The 22,122-nt window shown below is 44.8% G+C and overlaps 1 protein-coding gene across 6 annotated transcripts in view; it reads right to left on the minus strand.

Moving 5' to 3' along the window:
- LOC104022190 (transcription factor RFX3-like) overlaps nucleotides 1–22,122 on the minus strand; it is a 150,457-nt gene that overhangs the window by 117,753 nt on the left and 10,582 nt on the right. The gene's annotated exons all lie outside the window — the stretch shown is intronic.

Below are 22,122 nucleotides of genomic sequence, written 5' to 3' on the forward strand. Positions count from 1 at the left end.
TTCTCCCTGCATATATGAAGGAGCAAGAGCCTAGAGAGGAGTGAGGGTAAAGAGAAGAGTGAGGGCTGAGAGAGAACAGAGAGAGGGGCAAGGACTCAGAGACGTGAGGGGTGAGAACGTGCATGAGAAAGGCAAGAGAGACCTGAGAGCGAGCAGAGAGCAAGCCAAGAAATCCCAAATGGGAGCAAGGCAGAGCCAATAGCTGAGTGAGGGCCAAGAGGAGCGAGGGCCAAGAGAGAGCTGAAAGAAGAGCCAGGGCCAAAAGAGAGCAAGGCAAGAGCTGGGAGAGGGGCAAGGACCGAGAGAGAGATCACAGAGAGGAGTGGGGACCGAGAGAGCTGAAACACGAGAGAGGGCCAAGAGACAACCAGGAGAGGAGTGAGGGCCGAAAGAGCCAAGAGAGGGTCAAGGTCTCTGAGAGAGTTGAGAGGGGTGAGAAGGCTGAGAGGAACAAGGGCCAAGAGAGAGCAGGGGGAGGCCTAGAGAGCCAAGAGGGAACAGGGAGGAGAGAGCCAGGGGAGGTGCGAGGGCTGAAAGAAAGCCAAGAGAGGGGAGAGGGCTGAGAAAGGGACACGAGAGGTCCCGGGAAGGGGAGAGGGAGGAGAAAGCTGAGACAGAGCCAGGAGAGGGACAAGAGCCAAGAGAAAGCCAAGAGAGGAGCAAGGGCCTAGAGAGAGCTGAGAGAGGAGCAAGGGGCAAGACAGAGACAGGAGAGAGCTGTGAGAAGGACAAGGGCATAGAGGGCTGAGAGCACGCCCAGGGAGGGGACATAAAGGAGAGCTGAGAGAGACTGCTGGGTACATGGGAAGGGCCGAGAAAAAGCTGAAAAGGGGCAAGGACTGTGAGAAAGCTGAGAGGGGTGAGTGCCAAGAGAGGAGCAAGGGCCAAGAGAGAGCCAGGAGAGGGTCAACGGTTGAGTGAAAGTGGACGGATAAGTGTGGGGCAAGAGAGAACCAAGATGAGCCAGAGGAGCAAGGGCCAAGAGCCAAGAGAGGAATGAGAGCCGAGAGAGGGGAGCGAAAGGAAAGAGAAGCAAGGGCTGAGAGGAACGCAGTCTGAAAGTGAGGAGCAAGAGCCAGGAACAAGGAGCGAGAGCAAGGAGTAGGGGGAGAGAGCAGCAAGAAGCAAGAGCCAAGAATGAGCAGGCAAGAGTGATGAGCAAGGAGCAGAGAGCAAGGAGCAAGGGCCAAGATGAGGAAGGGCCGAGGGAGAGGGGAGCAAGTAGCAAGGGATGAGAGCTGAGAGAGTGGAGTGAGGAGTAAGAGAGAGGGAAATGAGGACAGGGGGCGGGGCAGGGAGTGCCAAGAGAAAGGAAGCATGACTGAGTGTCAAGGAGCAAGAGCTGAGCAAGAGGATAAAGGAGTGAGCAGCCAAGAGAGAGGAGCTATGGCCAAGAGGAGAGAGGAGTGAGAGAGGGCAGAGAGCTAGGACTGAGGTCAAGGGCCGTGAACAAGGAGCAAGGGCCGAGAGAGGGGAGTGTGAGGAATGAGGACCAAGAGGAGCGAAGAGCAAAGAGAGGAGAGGAGTGGGTGGCAGAGAGGGGAGCCGAGAGCAAGGAACCAGGAGTGAGAGCTGAGGAGCAGGGAGGGAGAGCTGAGAGAGCGCAACAAGAAACGAGAAGCCAAGAGATATTAGCATACAGCCGAGAGGAGCGAGAGAGGACCCAGAGAGAGGGGAGGAAGAGGGTCAAGAGAGGGGAGCACAAGAGGCATGAGGGCCAAGAGACAGGAGAGCGAGAGGGGCGAGGGGGTTGGGAGGAGTGAGGGCTGAGAAGGGGGAGGGAGCGACAGCTGAGAGAAGGGAGCAATGGGTGAATGAAATGGGTGTAGGAAGAGTGAGGCAAGAGTGAGAAGAGGGCAAGAGGCGCAAGGGCCAATAGAGGGGGGAGCGAAAGGAGGGCGAGGGCAGATAAAGCAGGGAGGGGGAGGAGCGAGGGCCAAGCGAGAGGAGGGTGAAAGGGGAGCAGGACCCAAGAGAGGGGAGAATGAGGGGAGGATGAGAGGAGTGAGTGCCGAGAGAGGAGAGCGACAGATGTGCAAAAGGAGAGAGGGCCAAGGGGGGGGGGGGGGGGGGGGGGGAGCTTGAGGAGTGAGGGCCAAGAGAGGAAAGCATGAAGGGAGCAAGGGCTGAGAAAAAAGGGCCGAGAGAGGGGTGAGCAAGACAAGCAGGGACCAAGAAAGAGGAGAGCAAGAGCAGAGAGGGCCGAGCGAGGATCCTTCTAGTGCCTAGAAAGGGCTGAGAGGATCCTGCAAGGGCCAAGACTGGAGAGAGGGCTGGAGGGGCCGAGAGCAAGAGCTGAGAGTGGGAGGCAAGAGGGGACTCAGAGAAGAGGACTGAGGGAGGGGAGCTGAGAGAAGAGGGCGAGCTGAAAGTCAGGAGCGAGTGGAGAGAGAGCGCCCAGAGTGCCAAGTGAGTTCCCAGAGAGATCCAAACATCAAGAGAGTAAAAAGTAGAGCAAGAGTCAAGAATGGGAACACCAAGAGTCAAGAGCACGGATAGTCGAGAGCAAGACGAGAGAGTGCCCAGAGCGGACAGAGAGCTGAGGCGAGCATCCAGAACAGGCAGAGCACCAAGAGAGAGCCATGAGAGAGCAAAGAGACAACAGCTGAGTGAGAGCCCCAAGACGGCGTGCTAAGAGCCAAGAGAGCCAGCGTCAAGAAAGGGAGCACCGAGAGTTGAGAGACTGTGTGATTCAACAGATGGAGCACCAAGTAAGTCAAGAGACACGAGAGTCTCAAGAGCTGATAGTCGAGAGAGAGTTGAGAGGGAGTGCTGACAGTCAAGAGCAGAGCATTGAGCGAGCCAAGACCTGAGAGCAAAGAGAGTAAAGAGCATGCTGAGAAGAGAGAGGGAGTGCTGAGAGAAGAGAGGGAGAAGAACAGATGCACTGAGTGAGCACTGACATGGAGCTGGGCAGGCAGGTCCAGTGAGAGTGTCGACAGGATCAAGCTAGAAAGCTGAGCAAGTGCGTCAACTGATCGCATTGAGAGCGCACACAGAGAGAGGGAGCAAGTGAACCAGATGGAAATTTACTAGCTGAATGTATTGGTTTTGGCTGGGACAGTTAATTTTCTTCATAGTAGCTAGTATGAGGCTATGTTTTGGATTTGTGCTGGAAAGTGTTGATAATACAGGGATGTTTTAGTTAGAGCTGAGCAGTGCTTACACAGAGTCAAGGCCTTTTCTGCTTCTCACACCACCCAGCCAGCAAGTACGCTGGGGGTGCACAAGAAGTTGGGAGGGGATACAGCTGGGACAGCTGACCCCAACTGACCAAAGGGATATTCCATACCATATGATGTCATGCTCAGCAATAAAAGCTGCGTGGAAGAAGGAGGAAGGGGGGACATTCGGAGTGATGGCGTTTGTCTTCCCAAGGAACCATTACGCGTGATGGAGTCCTGCTTTCCTGGAGATGGCTGAACATCTGCCTGCCAATGGGAAGTAGTAAATGAATTCCTTGTTTTGCTTTGCTTGCACGTGCAGGTTTTGCTTTACCTATTAAACTTTCCTTATTTCAGCCCATGAGTTTTCTAATTTTTACCCTTCCTATTCTCTCCCCCATCCCACTGGAGGGGGAGTGAACGAGCAGCTGCATGGTGTTTAGCTGCCTTCCAGGGTTAAACCGCAACACTGAATTTCAACAAAAAACTTTGCATAATTGGTGGATGGGATTGAAAAATGAGTATCATGATTTAGTAAGCGTAGTCAACGATGCAATTCTTCCATTCAGATCCATTTATATTTGTGAGGTATCTTTTCCAGCTATGACGGCCATTAAAACCAAGTATCGAAATAAACCGAACTTAGAGCCAGACCTTTGAATCGCTGTATCACAATGTGTTAAACCAAGATTTTAAAAAATAATGAAGCATATTCAATCACATTGCTCTCACTAAAAATTGTTAATAATATTTTTATAGCAAGAGCAAAAAGGGTTTTGGTAACATTAATAAATAAAATAAAAAATATTTTAAAAATATTGTTCCTTTCATCTTTCTCTCATCCTTCTTTAATTTCTTTTTTTTTTGTGTATGTTTTATAATGTACATAATATATTAGCACAGTAATACATGTATATAATTTATTTATAAATAAATAAACATATACTGGGGGTGCATGCTCAAAACCCTTTGTACTGATAGGGGTGCACGATCAAAAATTTTGGAGGCTGCTGTTCTAGACTACCAGGTGGATACAGAAGTGAACCTGGAAAGAATGTTGGGAAAGATTCATGTAATCTCCACTCCTGATTTTAAGTAAATAAAATCAGGTAAACAGAGGAGTAGAATGAAAAATAGTAAAGAGTAAAGTATTACTATTGATGAGAACAGAAGGCAGAAAAATGACAGGTAATCAAAGGACTATCTCTAATCTGGTTAGAAAACTGGATGGAGATAATGAATGCAATATTTGTGTAACAAACATCAAGGATTTGGGACAAAAGAATGGAAGGAAGGGAACTACCTTGGTTAAATTACTGAAACTTGATACAAAAACTGAAATATAGTAGCATAGCCATTATTACTGAAAAATAGGTATTTTTTGAAATAGATTTTCTCACAAGACAGCAATAAAGATAGTTAATGATTCACCAGTGTTATTAAGAGAGATTGCAATGATATAATCAATTGTTGCATAGATAAAAGGGAAACTTGGTCTAATTCTCTGGAAAAAGTTGGTTCAAGAAGCACTTTTGAGAACCTGCTAGAGGGCAACAGATTAAGAATGAGTTTGGATAAAGATCTATGTGACATTTCAGAGATCTATAATAACAATTTCCGTTAGTATTTGAGATTAATAATTTCTCAGATATAGGTTAGAAAACAACAGTCACAAATACTGGTAGGACTCTCATATTTCTAATTATTTCAACTGACACATTTCTTCTTTCAGTACTTAAAGGGGGCTTATAAGAAAGATGGAGACAGACATTTTAGCAGGGCCTGTAGCAATAGGGCAAGGGGTAATGGTTTTAAACTAAAAGAAGGTAGATTCGGACTGGATATAAGGAAGAAATTTTTTACGATGAGGGTAGTGAAACACTGGAACAGGTTGTCCAGAGAGGTAGTAGATGCCCCATCCCTGGAAACATTCAAGATCAGGTTGGACGGGGCTCTGAGCAACCTGATCTAGTTGAGGATGTCCCTGCTCATTGCAGGGGGGTTGGACTAGAGGACCTTTAAAGGTCCCTTCCAACCCAAACCATTCTATGAAATAAACCTAAATCAACCTGAAGTATCTGATGCTATTAATCTCTAATGGTTGTGCAGAACCTTGTTGGTTTTTTATTTTAGTCTAATATTCTATAACTGCCACTGGGAGATAAGAATATTTCATTATGAGAACCAATTTAACATAAGTATTGTTTGAATTTGGCAGGGATGTCTGCTATGCAACTTCTATGACCTATTCATCCAAACCAGGGTACATAAACCCTCAAATACATACCGCAAGTGACAGACACTTTGTAAATGCACACAGGGAAGTAGAAAGACCAGAAGGTGGGTCTTGCACTAACCGTCATCTTCTCCAACTAGGAAGTGTACATCTCAGAGCTGTAAAGTTCTGACAGGCATATGGTAGCATAAGAAAAAAGACAGACTTGACTAAAGTCAATATACAGAAATCAGACTTCTTGTAAAAGAACTATATTGTCTCAAGATGAGCTGTGGTCCACCATCCCTCTTTGTGATCAGAAAACAACTAGAATCAAGTTAATTCCTCTGAACTTCTTAAACGCTTCTTCCACAGGAGGAAGCAAGTCTTTTTAAGCAGGGTCCCCAAAATGAGGGAGGGATATGAATAGAAGAATAGGGTTAAAATATACCAAATAATCTTCTTGCACTATCTTTAGGATTTACCTTTCCATGGTGATACAGTTCCAGCTATTGAATAGTGGGACATAATCTCCACAATGGAAAAAGGTGAATTGCACTAAAAATGCAATACGGGTTTAATACATAACACCAAATCTAGGCCATAGTGCTAAAAACAATTATACAATCAACCTGTTTTCACAATGAAATTTAAAACTTCTTTTCTTACATTGTTTGATAATGTTAAGGGTCACTGTGAATTGAAGGTAAAGACATCGACATCTGAGTTCCAAAGGGGGCAAAGGGGGGGGGGGGGGGCAAAAAAGGGGGCCCCGAAAAAAGGGAAAAAACAAGATGGAGAAAACCAATACAAAAAGAAAATAACCAAGTTTTGAAGGAAGAAACTTGAAGGAAGTTTCATTTTAAAAAAAATTATTTTGCAACATGTTAGTTAAAAACAAAGAATGACTATATTTGGTAATAATCCCTCTATACTACATAGAATTAACATTTCTCATACCCTCCTTCTCCTACCCTTATTCTGAAGATTTTGATCCTGTTCTCCCTTTCTTCTTCCACTTTACCATTAAGGTATGTATTTATCAGAACTCAAATCTCTCAAATCTCCATCCTCTATTTAAAGTCAGTCCAATGGTCCTATCCCTCCCAGATATCTGCTTTCACACACCACCAGTGTTTCTTCTACACAAAATTTATTTTTCCAATAAATGTCTTCCCTGTTCAAGCTCCTGTTCAATTTAACTAAGTACCAGTAAAGGAAGTGGAAGATTAATTTCTTAGTATAGGATAATGAACCAATTTGCCAGTTAATCTTTTGAAAATTTTAAATACTAATTTTTATTTTGGCACTGTTTGCTACAGAGTTAGCTGAAGAGAGCTCACAATGCTTGAATCCTTTGAAATTTCAGCCTTTTGAAATCATTAATACTATTTCAGATGTAGGTATACAATGCACAGCGGAAAAAAATACAGTGAAAATCAAGAACTCCATCTTTAAAATTATCCCTTCTGGCACCCATTATGTCTTAACTCAGTCAAAGATTTTTGAGTAAAGGTCTTCTATAGAAGCATAACTGCTAAAATTCTCATTAACTGCTTCTCTACTTTTCTTCAGCCACCTCATTATCAACATAGTCCAGAAACCTCACAGTGGGATCACAGTGAATTGTCTTTCTATTGCTATGCACATTCTGACATCAAATTCAAAGCTGTTTTCCCTGATAAATATACAAAAAGTTCTAAAACCTTTTTAAAGCTAGTACACAGAATTAAAAAAAAAAAACAGAAAGGTAATTAAAATATTGAGGCATCCTCAGAGAATATATGATCAAGTATTAACAACTGGGTGACTATTAAACATACATTATATTAGTTTATGTCGATAGATTTAAGTTCAAGTTAACTTGCAAAAAATAAATATGAAGTACAAAAGTTGGAGTCCAACTGAATTATATATTGAAATGGAACTTCAATGCTTTTACAGGACATTATACTGATTCCTGAATAGGTAGCTGGAGATGCACGCTCATGCTTTTTCTTCTCCTAAATGGATCAATTCCTGCTAGAAACTAATTAAATTAGATTTTGTTATTTTTATGTGTATATCACAAGAATAGCAATTAAGGACTGTATCTTTTCCTCTTGCTGAACTGCATATGACAATTCAGGCAGAGAGATAAGAGATGAGGTCAACAAATGTCTACAAAAACTTAATCAATCAACTTTCCATTAAAGATATCACAAAATTTAAAACACTAGGAACAGTTTAATTACATTTCAGATCTCAAAACAGAAGGGAGTAGAAAACCACTGCAGAACATGCTAAATAAGAAAAATGAAACAAGAAGAAAAAAAAAAAACCAAAAGTCTTTCAGGAAACAGAAAGAACCCACTTTAGAATTAAAATAAGTAAGTCCACAAGGTGGCAGAAAAGAGACAGAAAAAAACCCAGCAAATTTTCTTTAGTTATATTAAGAAAAACATCTAGCTTAAATATCATTTCACCTAGCAACATGACAAAACACAGTCAGAAATAAAACTTGAAAGAAGATACTAACTCACCCACTATAGCTCATTTATATGCTTACAATCTTGTATAAGGATGCATTCATATATAAAAACCCCATCTATCATCATAGTACCTAAAGTTCTACAACTATAGCAGAAGCGCACAGAAAGAAAAGCATACATTTAAATAAGTAACCCCTAAACCATTTATGGTGTAAAAGCTCAAAAATAAGTCTTTAATAAGTGTTTAAACACACCTTAATATCACAGAATCACCAAGGCTGGAAAAGACCCTTAATATCATCGAGTCCAACTGTTAACCTAGCACTGCCAAGTCCACCACTAAACCATGTCCTCAAGCACCACGTCTACCCGTCTTTTAAATACCTCCAGGGATGGAGACTCAACCACTTCCCTGGGCAGCCTGTTCCAATGCCTGACTACCCTTTCGGTGAAGAAGTTTTTCCTAATATCCAACCTAAACCTCCCCTGGCGCAGCTTGAGGCCATTTCCTCTCATCCCATCGCTTGTTACTTGGGAGAAGAGACCGACCCCCACCTCGCTACAACCTCCTTTCAGGCAGTTGTAGAGAGCAATAAGGTCTCCCCTCAGCCTCCTCTTCTCCAGACTAAACAACCCCAGCTCCCTCAGCCGCTCCTCATAAGACTTGTTCTCTAGACCCTTCACTAACTTCGTTGCCCTTCTTTGGATGCGGTCCAGCACCTCGATGTCCTTCTTGTAGTGAGGGGCCCAAAACTGAACACAGTACTCAAGGTGCGGCCTCACCAGTGCCGAGTACAGGGGCACTATCACCTCCCTGGTCCTGCTGGCCACACTATTCTTGATACAGGCCAGGATGCCATTGGCCCTCTTGGCCACCTGAGCACACTGCTGGTTCATGTTCAGGCGGCTGTCAACCAACACCCCCAGGTCCTTTTTCACCAGGCAGCTCTCCAGCCACTCCTCCCCCAGCCTGTAGCGTTGCATGGGGTTGTTGTGACCCAAGTGCAGGACCTGACACTTAGCCTTGTTGAATCTCATACAGTTGGCCTCGGCCCAACGATCCAGCCTGTCCAGGTCCCTCTGTAGGGCCTTCCTACCCTCCAGCAGATCGACACTTCCACCCAACTTGGTGTCATCTGCAAACTTTCTGAGGGTGCACTCAATCCCCTCATCCAGATCATCAATGAAGATACTGAACAGGACTGGCCCCAGTACTGAGCCCTGGGGAACACCACTCGTGACCGGCCGCCAACTGGATTTGACTCCATTCACCACCACCTTCTGGGCTCGGCCGTCCAGCCAGTTTTTAACCCAGCACAGAGTGCACCTATCCAAGCCGTGAGCAGCCAGCTTCTCCAGGAGAATGCTGTGGGAGACAGTGTCAAAGGCCTTACTAAAGTCCAAGTAGACAACATCCACAGCCTTCCCCTCATTCACTAAGCGGGTCACCTTGTCATAGAAGGAGACCAGGTTAGTGAAACAGGATCTCCCTTTCATAAACCCATGCTGGGTGAGCCTGATCCCCCGGTTGTCCCACACGTGCCGCATAATGGCACTCAAGATGATCTGCTCCATGACCTTCCCCGGCACTGAGGTCAGGCTGACAGGCCTGTAGTTCCCTGGATCCTCCTTCTGACCCTTCTTGTATAGGGGCGTCACATTTGATAACTTCCAGTCATCTGGGACCTCCCCGGTTGACCAGGACTGCTGATAAATGATGGAGAGTGGCTTGGCAAGCTCCTCTGACAGCTCCCTCAGTATCCTTGGGTGGATCCCATCTGGCCCCATGGACTTGTGAACATCCAGGTGGAGGAGCAGGTCGGTGACTGCCACCTCTTCGACAACTGGGGCTTCATTTTGCATCCTATCTCCTTCTCCCAGCTCAGGGTCCTGAAAACCCTAAGGATAACCACTCTGACTATTAAAGACTGAGGCAAAGAAGGCATTAAGTACCTCAGCCTTCTCCTTATCCTTCGTGGCAAAGTTTCCCTCCGCATCCCACAAAGGAGGGAGATTCTCCCTGGCCCTCCTTTTGTCACTGATATATTTGTAAAAACATTTTTTGTTATCTTTAACGGCAGTGGCCAGTTTAAGTTCTAGCTGGGCCTTCGCCTTTCTAATCTTCTCCCTGCATAACCTCACAACATCCTTGTATATGTATCTATATACATATATATATATGTATATCTATATATTGAGTGTAGAAAACAGACAGAATGGGCTAACAGAGAGATTTTACTCAAGAAAAGGCTCCTACATCAGGATTCCTATCTCTTTGGTTTTAACATTACTACCTGTTAACCACCTGTTATAATTTCAAATATATGCCTCTAGGAAATCTGTTGAACATCTCATTCCTAATTACTGGCAGAGACAGAACAATACCTATACAATACAATACCTATGCAAAACTTGAAGCCATATGATAAACACTTATTTAATTTGGATCACATCTTTCATTTTATTGTGGCAGTAAGCAGTGTTGGGAAATGTAGTAAAAAGATTGGAAATTACTAAGAAAATAATAAAACAGCTGAGATATTAGGCAAATATATTTCAGAATGAATTTGATCTTTTACTTATAAATAAACAAATAGACTACACTGACAACTGCATGGCTACCAAATTTAGAAGATGTATTGGGTTTGCGTGGCAAGGTTTTGGTAGCAGGGGGGACTGCAGGGGTGGCTTCTGTGAGAAGCTGCTAGAAGCTTCCCCCATGTCCAATAGAGCCAGTTCCAGCCGGCTCCAAGACGGACCCACTGCTGGCCAAGGCCGAGCCAATCAGCGACGGTGGTAGCGCCTCTGTGATAACATACTTAAGAAGGGGGGAAAAAATCCCTGCACAACAGCAGCCAGAGAGAGGAGTGAGAATATGTGAGAGAAACAACTATGGAGACACCAAGGTCAGTGAAGAAGGAGGGGGAGGAGGTGGTCCAGGCACCAGAGCAGAGATTCCCCTGCAGCCTGTGGTGAAGACCATGGTGAGGCAGGCTGTCCCCCTGCAGCCCGTCTCCCTGCAGCCCATGGAGGTTAACGGTGGAGCAGATATCCACCTGCAGCCTGTAAAGGACCCCACGCTGGAGCAGGTGGATGTGCCTGAAGGAGGCTGTGACCCCGTGGGAAGCCCACACTGGAGCAGGCTCCCGGCAGGACCTGTGGACCCATGGAGAGAGGAGCCCATGCTGGAGCTGCTTTTCTTGCAGGACTTGTGACCCCACGGGGGACCCGCGCGAGAGTGATCTGTTCCTGAAGGACTGCACCCCATGGAAGGGACCCACGCTGGAGCAGTTCGTGAAGAACTGCAGCCTGTGGGAAGGACCCACATTGGAGAAGTTTGTGGAGGACTGTCTCCTGTGGGAGGGACCCCATGCTGGAGCAGGGGAAGAGTGTGAAGAGTCCTCCCCCTGAGGAGGAAGGAGCAGCAGAGACAACATGTGATGAACTGACCGCAACCCCCATTCCCCGTCCCCCTGCGCTGCTTGGGGGGAGGAGGTAGAGAAATCAGGAGTAGAGTCAAGCCCGGGAAGAAGGGAGGGGTGGGGGGAAGGTGTTTTAAGATTTAGTTTTTATTTTCTCATTACCTTACTCTGATTGGATTGGTAATAAATTAAGCTAATTTCCCCAAGTCAAGTCTGTTTTGCCTGTGACGGTAATTGGCGAGTGATCTCTCCCTGTCTTTATTTCGACCCACGAGCCTTTCATTATATTTTCTCTCCCCTGTCAAGCTGAGGAGAGGGAGTGATAGAGCAGCTTCAGTGAGCACCTGGCATCCAGCCAGGGTCAACCCACCACAGAAGATCTCACTCAAACTAAATCAAAATTATTAAATCAGTTATCTGTCCATAAAGAAAGACTTTATGTCTCCTTATAGTGGTTGTTAGATCATGTAAAATTTGTTTCTTATAGTTTTTGTACTGTGTCTGGCTGGGATAGAGTTAATTTACTTCATAGCAGCCCATATGTGTTTTAAAACATATGAATTAGACCTAAATACACCAAGAATGCAGATAAACTGTAGGTTTAAGTGTGCCCTGCAAGTCCTAGTTCCTTCCAAGTATATGCTGGCTGCTTACCGACTTCATGTTAAGACAACTCCTGGCTGTTTACCTGCTTCAATAGATTTGCTGAGGATCATTAATGTAGGGGTGTGCTGTGGATATTTAGTTTTTTGATGTTCCAACTTACTTATAAAGATTCAGATTATTTAACCAGTTCATTCAGAATGCAACTAACAGAATTAACACAGTTTTCTCATCACTTTATAGAACATCACTATATAGAACATCTCTCATATATCACTTACTAGGGGGTCAAATATTCAACTTGCAATAGAAAGGACTCTATTCTTTTTCATGCTAATCTCCAGTGTATACACAATAACTACTGATATTCCTTTCCATATATTTTAACTGCTAACGTTATGAATTTCACCTTTTTAAAGGAATTACAAATCTATGTAGTAGATAAAACATTTTATTCCTTAATTCTGAGATTCCTTGTGCTAGGCAGACCAAAATCTTACTTTTGAGAGGAATGCTGGTCTATGCAGTGAAGACACTTGTCTAAGAATCTGGAGATTTAAATTCAGCACCCTGATTTCCCAGTCTTCCATTCATGACCTTGATTACTTTGCTTGCCCAAGTTTCCCATCTATAAAATCGAGACAATTGTAATTCTCAGCATTGTAGGCATAAGAGGAACTACACTGAAGTCTCTGATCTGCTGAGATACAATGGTAAAAGGATAATAGTACACAGTACATTAAATAGATTAGTACTCTGATTTCCATGCCTGAAAAGCACTGACTGGAACAAATAAACTGTCAGAACTCATTACCTATCCACATATGCTCTGGTTAATAGTTAGGAGTGATAAATCAAACCCCATGTGTCTTGTCACTTAACCCCAAACAGCCTTACATTGGATACAAACCACTAATAGCAATTATCTAAACTTACACTTAGGCATCCATTTTTAGAATAACTCAGCACAAGATGATCATTATTGAACTGTAGATCATTTAGTAGATAAACCATAAAAGGCAGTATTCATGCCAAAGACTGACTTTCCTCAAGGCTGAATAACAACCTTGACATTTCTGGTGCCAAGGGACTCAGTATTGATGAAGACTACATCAGAATAAATCTTGGAAGGAGTACCACAGTCTTGCTAGTAGTAGGTGTTTGTTCACCACACTTATGATGTTGTACCTTGAGGAAACTTTATCAATAGTTCCCTAAGAAGAAAGGATTATTTTCTTTTCCACTTGCTAAGAGACATGAATTTACTTTTGTTGCTTTTAATAAAGAGGTAAGAAGTCCAATTTCTGTTACAAGATCCAAAATCAGTATTGTTTACCAAAAGACTGAGGATCTATAGGGCTCAGTGCACTTTTAGCAGAAGGAAATAGAGGAAATGGAGAACATTTTAAAGACAAGTGATTTCATGTATACCATAAAAACTTTCTGCATAGAAGGAATTAAAATTCTTCAAAATCTTCAGTGTAAAAATAGAAAGGAGCTTATTTATCCTAGTTTTACAACAAACAGCAGTAATCAACTACAGCAAAGATCAATTTTCAGTAGATAAGTTATTCAGTTTCAGATACACATTGCTCTATCTCTGCCTAGTATGAAATCAGAAAAACTAAGAGGCTAAGACTGACTGACTGTCCAAGTAACACCTCTCTTTCTCTCCCCTCCCCAAGTGATGGAAAGGGGAAACATGAAAAAGTCTACTGCACAGAGAACAGGCCAAGACAACAATACAATCTCCAGCTCTGAAAATGCACAACTATCAAGAGACTGACAGATACAGAGACAGCTCTTCAAAAAGAATTAAAAGATACATCATGGGGGCAAATACAGGAGCTACCAGTAGAATTTGGTCTCATCGTGCCCTTGAAGAGACAGAAAGCAGTGCCACCTCTCTTCAAAGCAGAAATTATACTCACAAAACTCATTTTAGATTACTGAATGCCCCTTTCATTCTCTCTTCTCTTTACATTTTTCAGTAAGTATTTAAACAGTCCCTTAACAGCTCATCAAGAGACTGTTTATGCTCACTTATTCCTTATAACTATATGCTGCTCCCCCTTGTGACCAAATTTCCTGTTGGATAAGATTATGACATCACAAACGTTTTTCACACAGTTGATGGCTGTCCCTCAGTGTACTGAAATTCTATTAAAACAGCTACTGTAAATTACATTTCCCAAATCAATAACACTAAATTATTTATCTGAAGTGAGCAACAATTTGAATGATACTTTGATTATTAAACTCAAAATCAGTTGACTTAATCCATGACACATGAACCTTACATACTGAAGGAGAAATACAGAATGAAACTGACATGTCTAAGAAAAAACTTCAACGTGAAGTCAAAATAGATTAACAGAAGAACGTACGAAATGTCTCAGAACATTATTACCTGATGCATGATATTTTTCCAACAACACAAGTTTTCTCAAAGATACTAAAAACAGCAGTCAGACCGAAAGTTCAAAATATGACTTATTTTGAAAGAACAAGTTAAAACATACTGTCGTGGTTTAACCCTATGTCACTCTATCCCAGCTGAAACCAGGACACCCTAATAGGCAGCTAAGCACCACACAGCTGCTCGCTCACTCCCCCTCCAGTGGGATGGGGAGACAATTGGAAAACTTGTGGGTTGAGATAAAGACAGTTTAATAGGTAAAGCAAAACCTGTGCATGCAAGCAAAGCAAAATAAGAAATTCATTTGCTACTTCCCATCATCAGGCAGGTGTTTAGTCATTCCCAAGAAAGCAGGGCTTCATAACATGTACTTGGGAAGACAAACACCATAACTCCGAACGTCCCCCCTTCTTCCCCAGAGCTTTGATTGCTGAGCATGATGTCATATGGTATGCAATATCCCTTTGGTCAGTTGGGGTCAGCTGTGCTGGCTGTGCCCCCTCCCAACTTCTTGTGCACCCCAGCCTACTCGCTGGTGGGGCGGTGTGAGAAGCAGAAAAGGCCTTGATTCTGTGTAAGCACTGCTCAGCAATAGCTAAAGCATCCCTGTATTATCAACACTGTTTTGGTTACAAATCCAAAACATAGCCCCATACCAGCTACTACTCTACACCAATACACACAGCACAGACAACAAACAGGAGGAGCTGGAAACTACCATGCTGCTAGAAAGTTATGACCCAGCTGCCATTACTGAAACTTGGTGGAATGAATCCCATGACTGGAGTGCAGCCATCGAAGGCTACAGACTGTTCAGAAGGGACAGGCGAGGTAGGAGGGGCAAAGGCATTACCCTCTACATCAAGAAATGGATAGAATGTGAAGAACTGTCCCTGAAGAATAGCCACAAGCAGGTTGAAAGCTTATGGGTAAGAATTAGAGACTGAGGCAACAAAGGGAACCTTGTGGTTGGTGTCTACTACAGGCCGCCTGATCAAGGGGAGCCTATTGACAAAGCCTTCTTACTCCAGCTAGAGGAGGCATCGCGCTCACAGGCTCTCGTCCTCCTGGGGGACTTCAACCACCCCGACATCTGCTGGAAAAGTAACACGGCAGGCAGTAGGCAGTCCAGGAGACTCCTGGAGTGCGTGGAGGACAAATTCTTAAGCCAGGTAATAGATAGCCCTATCAGAGGGGATGCAATACTGGACCTGGTGGTCACCAACACAAGTGAGCTAATCGGTGATGTCAGGATTGGAGGCAGCCTTGCCTGCAGTGATCATGCACTGGTGGAGTTCACAGCCCTGAGGAATATGGGTCAGGTGAAGAGTATAGTCAGGACTCTGAATTTTGGAAAGCAAACTTCCAGCTCTTCAAGGGGTTAATCACAGAATCATAGAATGCTTTGGGATGGAGGGGACCTTTAAAGGTCATCTAGTCCAACCCCCCTGCAATTGGCAGGGACATCTTCAACTAGATCAGGTTGCTCAGAGCCCCATCCAGCCCGACCTTGAATATTTCCAGGGATAGGGCATCTACCACCTCTCTGGGCAACCCAGTCCAGTGTTTCACCACCCTCACTGTAAAAAATTTCTTCCTTATATCTAGTCTGAATCTACCCTCTTTTAGTTTAAAACCATTACCCCTTGTCCTGTTGCAGCAGGCCTTGCTAAAAAGACTATGCGCATCTTTCTTATAAGCCCCCTTTAAGTACTGAAAGGCCGCAATAAAGTCTCCCCGCAGCCTTCTCTTCTCCAGGCTGAACAACCCCAGCTCTTTCAGCCTTTCCTCACAGGGGAGATGTTCCAGCCCTCTGATCATTTTTGTGGCCCCTCAGGGACAAGGAAGAAGAACAGAGCTGGCAGGTCTTCAAGGACGCTTTCACAGAATCATAGAATCGTCAAGGTTGGAAAAGACCCTTAAGATCATCGAGTCCAACTGTTAACCTATCACTGCCAAGTCCACCACTAAACCATGTCCTTGAGCACCACATCTATCCGTTCTTTAAATACCTCCAGGGATGGAGACTCAACCACTTCCCTGGGCAGCCTGTTCCAATGCTTGACCACCCTTTCGGTGAAGAAGTTTTTCCTAATATCCAACCTAAACCTCCCCTGGCGCAACTTGAGGCCGTTTCCTCCAGTCCTATCACTCGCTACTAGGGAGAAGAGGCCGACCCCCACCTCACTACAACCTCCTTTCAGGTAGCTGTAGAGAGCAATAAGGTCTCCCCTCAGCCTCCTTTTATCCAGGCTAAACAACCCCAGCTCTCTCAGCCGGTCCTCATAAGACTTGTGCTCTAGACCCTTCACCAGCTTCGTTGCCCTTCTTTGGACACGCTCCAGCACCTCGATGTCCTCCTTGGAGTGAGGGGCCCAAAAGTGAACACAGTACTTGAGGTGGGGCCTCACCAGTGCCGAGTACAGGGGCACTATCACCTCCCTGGTCCTGCTGGCCACACTATTCTTGATACAGGCCAGGATGCCATTGGCCCTCTTGGCCACCTGAGCACACTGCTGGTTCATGTTCAGGCGGCTGTCAACCAACACCCCCAGGTCCTTTTTCACCAGGCAGCTCTCCAGCCACTCCTCCCCCAGCCTGTAGCGTTGCATGGGGTTGTTGTGACCCAAGTGCAGGACCTGACACTTAGCCTTGTTGAATCTCATACAGTTGGCCTCGGCCCAACGATCCAGCCTGTCCAGGTCCCTCTGTAGGGCCTTCCTACCCTCCAGCAGATCGACACTTCCACCCAACTTGGTGTCATCTGCAAACTTTCTGAGGGTGCACTCAATCCCCTCATCCAGATCATCAATGAAGATACTGAACAGGACTGGCCCCAGTACTGAGCCCTGGGGAACACCACTCGTGACCGGCCGCCAACTGGATTTGACTCCATTCACCACCACCTTCTGGGCTCGGCCGTCCAGCCAGTTTTTAACCCAGCACAGAGTGCACCTATCCAAGCCGTGAGCAGCCAGCTTCTCCAGGAGAATGCTGTGGGAGACAGTGTCAAAGGCCTTACTAAAGTCCAAGTAGACAACATCCACAGCCTTCCCCTCATTCACTAAGCGGGTCACCTTGTCATAGAAGGAGACCAGGTTAGTGAAACAGGATCTCCCTTTCATAAACCCATGCTGGGTGAGCCTGATCCCCCGGTTGTCCCACACGTGCCGCATAATGGCACTCAAGATGATCTGCTCCATGACCTTCCCCGGCACTGAGGTCAGGCTGACAGGCCTGTAGTTCCCTGGATCCTCCTTCTGACCCTTCTTGTATAGGGGCGTCACATTTGATAACTTCCAGTCATCTGGGACCTCCCCGGTTGACCAGGACTGCTGATAAATGATGGAGAGTGGCTTGGCAAGCTCCTCTGACAGCTCCCTCAGTATCCTTGGGTGGATCCCATCTGGCCCCATGGACTTGTGAACATCCAGGTGGAGGAGCAGGTCGGTGACTGCCACCTCTTCGACAACTGGGGCTTCATTTTGCATCCTATCTCCGTCTCCCAGCTCAGGGTCCTGAAAACCCTGAGGATGACTAGCTTGACTATTAAAGACTGAGGCAAAGAAGGCATTAAGTACCTCAGCCTTCTCCTCATCCTTCGTGGCAAGGTTGCCTTCCGCATCCAACAAAGGAGGGAGATTCTCCCTGGCCCTCCTTTTGTCACTGATGTATTTGTAAAAATATTTTTTGTTGTCTTTAACCGCGGTGGCCAGTTTAAGTTCCAGCTGCGCCTTCACCTTTCTGATCTTCTCCCTGCATATCCTCACAACATCCTTGTAGTCCCCCTGAGTTACCTGCCCCTTCTTCCAAAGGCGGTAAGCTCTCCTTTTTTTCCTTCTCTTTCAATAGAGCACAAGAGCTCTCGATTCCCAGGTGCAAGAAATCAGGCAAGGAAAGAGGCCAGCATGGCTTAGCCATGACCTATGGGTCAAACTAAAGGGCAAGAAGAGAATGCACAGGCAGTGGAAGCAGGGACTGGTCTCGGGAAAAGTATAGGGACACTGCCCAGTTGTGTAAGGATGGGATCAGGAAGGCCACGGCTTGGCTGGAGCTGAACCTGGCAAGGGATGCAAAGAATAATAAGAAGGGCTTCTACAGGTACGCCAACCAGAAAAGAAAGGTTAAAGAAAGCGTATCCCCTCTGATGAGCAGAAGTGGCAAGCTGGTAACAACAGACAAGGAGAAGGCTGAGGTACTCAACAACTTCTTTGCCTCAGTCTTCACTGGCAACCTCTCTCCTCACACCTCCCAAGTCAATGGACCATATGACAGGGATCAAGGGGGCAAAGTTCCGCCCACTGTAAGTAAAGATCAGGCTCGCGACCACCTGAGGAACCTGAACGTACATAAGTCTATGGGTCTTGATGAGATGCATCCATCTCTGGAGTCCTCAGCACAGGAAAGACATGGACCTGTTGGAGCGGGTCCAGACGAGGGCCACAAAAATGATCAGAGGGCTGGAACACCTCTGCTATGAGGAAAGGCTGAAAGAGCTGGGGTTGTTCAGCCTGGAGAAGAGAAGGCTCCAGGGAGACCTTATTGTAGCCTTTCAATACTTAAAGGGGGCCTACAAAAAAGATGGGAACAGACTTTTTAGCAAGGCCTGTAGTGATAGGACAAGGGGTAATGGTTTTAAAGTAAAGGAGGGTAGATTTAGACTAAACACAAGGAAAAAAATTTTCACAATGAGGGAAGTGAAACACTGGAATGGTTTGCCCAGAGAGGTAGTAGATGCCCCGTCCTTGGAAACATTCAAGGACAGGCTAGATGGGGCTTTGAGCAACCTGATCTAGTTGAAGATGTCCCTGCCAATTGCAGGGGGGTTGGACTAGATGACCTTTAAAGGTCCCCTCCATCCCAAAGCATTCTATGATTCTACTATGAAGAAAATTAACTCTGTCCCAACCAAAACCAGCACAGTAAGTCAGGGCCACTATCAGAACGTGACTGTTGTTCTCTTATCCTTTTACTAGCTTCCTCTCAACTTAAAGTGTTACTGTTGGTATTCCAAGTTCAGTGGTTCAGGATGGGAGCTGCATCACCAATCAGATTCCCATCCCACCAAAGCAGCTAGATTCTTCTGATTCAGCGTAATTTATAAAAGCTAGGGCAGAATGTAGGGGAGAAAAGAAAATGGCGTTTTCTCTAAATTTAGTAAATGAGAAGTTAAGCATTAGCATGCTTAACACCTCATTTGTGAGCAAACTTTCCCACCACATCAGGTACAGTATAACATAAAATAAAAACAAATAGATGCACTCAGCAGAACTAGATATTGCTCTATCCAGTGAAGTCAGAAGACTGGAAGGCTTATTGAAATAATTATGTATTTTTATTACAAAATCCAACAGGTAATTAAATACGTTATTTCTCTGACCAGAAAACGCAGTCCTGTACATGAACCTTATGACCCAGCTTCATCCACATTACACAAAATGTATTTTCCACAAGCTCATGCTTCCCTAATTCTCAAGGTCAAGACAGACACACATCACAATGGAAAATTGTGTTTGTTTGGTTTTTTAATTTAAAAAATGAAATAATTTTGGAATGAGACTTCAAATACTTCTTAGTCAAATATCCAACACCATTCTGGAAGTTCCACCTTTTTTTTTTTTTTTTTAAATATACCTCAGATTCACAACTGACTCATTTTGACATGCATCTCTTTCTTTTATCATTATCTGTCACTTTGGAATCAACAGACATAAATTTATGGACTTGAAAACTCCATGTCTCTTAAAAGAGCCATCAAAGACTATTTTCCTGGTTTTGTTCACTCCAGATAAAAACAGTACTGATTCACAGAAATACTGCATTGTAGTCTCTTGCATCTACCTTTCCTGCATAAGCCATTTTAGCTTTAAAATCCCCAGTGACATGTCATGAAAAAAGATGCAACATATCCAAATATTGCTTTGTCATGGGCAAAACAGTCTCAATTTGGGGATTTTTTACTTAATATACTGCCAAGTAACACAAACATCATTGATAGGAGGGGGCATAAAAGAGAGAACAAACAGACACAGAAATAAATACCTTTCCTCCCTGTTTCCCAGGCTTGACTTCAGCCAAACACCTATCCTCCCCCTTCCTAGTCTCAACTTCCCTTATGTTCATTACAGGTTACACTCAGTCCATCCCAATTCCTTCAGTGAGACAATAAGCAGCACAGGAGGTCAGGGTCATTGTGTAACAGGTTTTGTCTATCACTCCACGCTTCTTTACTCATTCTCCTCTGCTGCACTTCGCTTCTCTTTTCTTCACTTCTTACTCTTTTTCCTCTGCTCCAGCATGGGTTGTCCATGGGCTGCAGTCTCTCACAGGTGACCCTGTGCCAGCATGGGTCTTCTGTGGGCCATAGTCCCCTTCAAGGTGTACCCCTTTGGCATGGAGCACCTCCTTCCAAGAACATACCTCTAGCCATGTTTCCAACAGCGAGTCTTCAGCAGCACATCTCCAGCAGTGTTCTCAGCGGTGCATCTCCTGCCCTTAGCGGCTTCAGCTATCTTAAATATGTTTGATAGGATGAGAGGAAATGGCCTCAAGTTGCGCCAGGGGAAGTTTAGATTGGATATTAGGAAAAACTTCTTCACCGAAAGGGTTTTCAAGCATTGGAACAGGCTGCCCAGGGAAGTGGTTGAGTCTCCATCCCTGGAGGTATTTAAAGAACGGATAGATGTGGCACTTAGGGACATGGTTTAGTGGTGGACTTAGCAGTATTAGGTTTACACTTGGACTCGATGATCTTAGGGGTCTTTTCCAACCTAAATGATTCTATGATTTGAGCAGGAGCACCACGTGTTCCTCTGCTTGGCTGAAGTTTTGGCACACGATGGGTTGTTTCCATCAGTTTTGGAGCTGCCTGGAATTGGCTGTGACTAGCACAGGGCAGTTCATGGCCTCCTCCCGCACAGGTCACCACTACAGCCCCCCTGCTACTGAAACTCTGCAATTTATGCCCAAGTTTCAATTCACAACCATATAAAAGTAGAGAATGCTATTAAAGTACTATGGATTTATGCAATACAGGTCCATAAAATTGGGCCCTCAGTATTTAATTAACATAAAAACAGTTCGTTCATGTTCTTTTCTCTGTTTAGCAGATAATTGAGCCATAAACACAGTATATGATCCTAGAGTGAATACTGTGTATGGATGAATTCATTCAAGGAGGCTATCATACATGCTGCAGTAGTATAGAAATAGCAGATGAGCCCCAGAAAATTGTCTTGTACTCATTCACAGAACTACATTAGTGCCAATGTAAATTTTTACTGATAAACCTTTAGTGTTTTAAAATTTCCTTCACACACAAAATATACTATATTTTTAAACATTCTGTAATATTATTTAGCCTTACACTAACACCACTTAAATGGATTTTATTAGTTTTGTCATGGGACACTGTATTGGGTGTACGTGGCAAAGCTTTAGCAACACGATGGGCTGCATGGGTTTGGCTTCTGCGAGAAGAGGTAAGGGGCTGCCCTGTGCCAGACAGAGCCAGTTCTAGCTGGTTTGGCAATGGACCAACTGCTGGCCAAAGCTGTACCAGTCAGCAAAGCCAGTGACACCTCTGTGATAATATATTTAAGAAAGGGCAATAGGATGCATAGGCAGTGGAAGGAGTGAGGAAAAAAGGTGTGAGAAACAACACTGCAAACGTCAAAGTCAGAAAAGGAGGGGGAGGAGGTACTCCAGGCACTGGAGCAGATATTCCCCTGCAGCCCATGGAAGAGACCATGGTGGAGCAGGTATCCACACTAGAGCCCATAGAGGACCCCATGTCTGAGCAAGTGGATATGCTCTGAAGGAAGCTGCA

The sequence above is a fragment of the Nipponia nippon genome, unplaced genomic scaffold, assembly GCF_047370975.1.
Source record: "Nipponia nippon isolate SJK-2023a ecotype South Korea unplaced genomic scaffold, ASM4737097v1 scaffold_34, whole genome shotgun sequence".
Lineage (NCBI taxonomy): Eukaryota > Metazoa > Chordata > Aves > Pelecaniformes > Threskiornithidae > Nipponia > Nipponia nippon.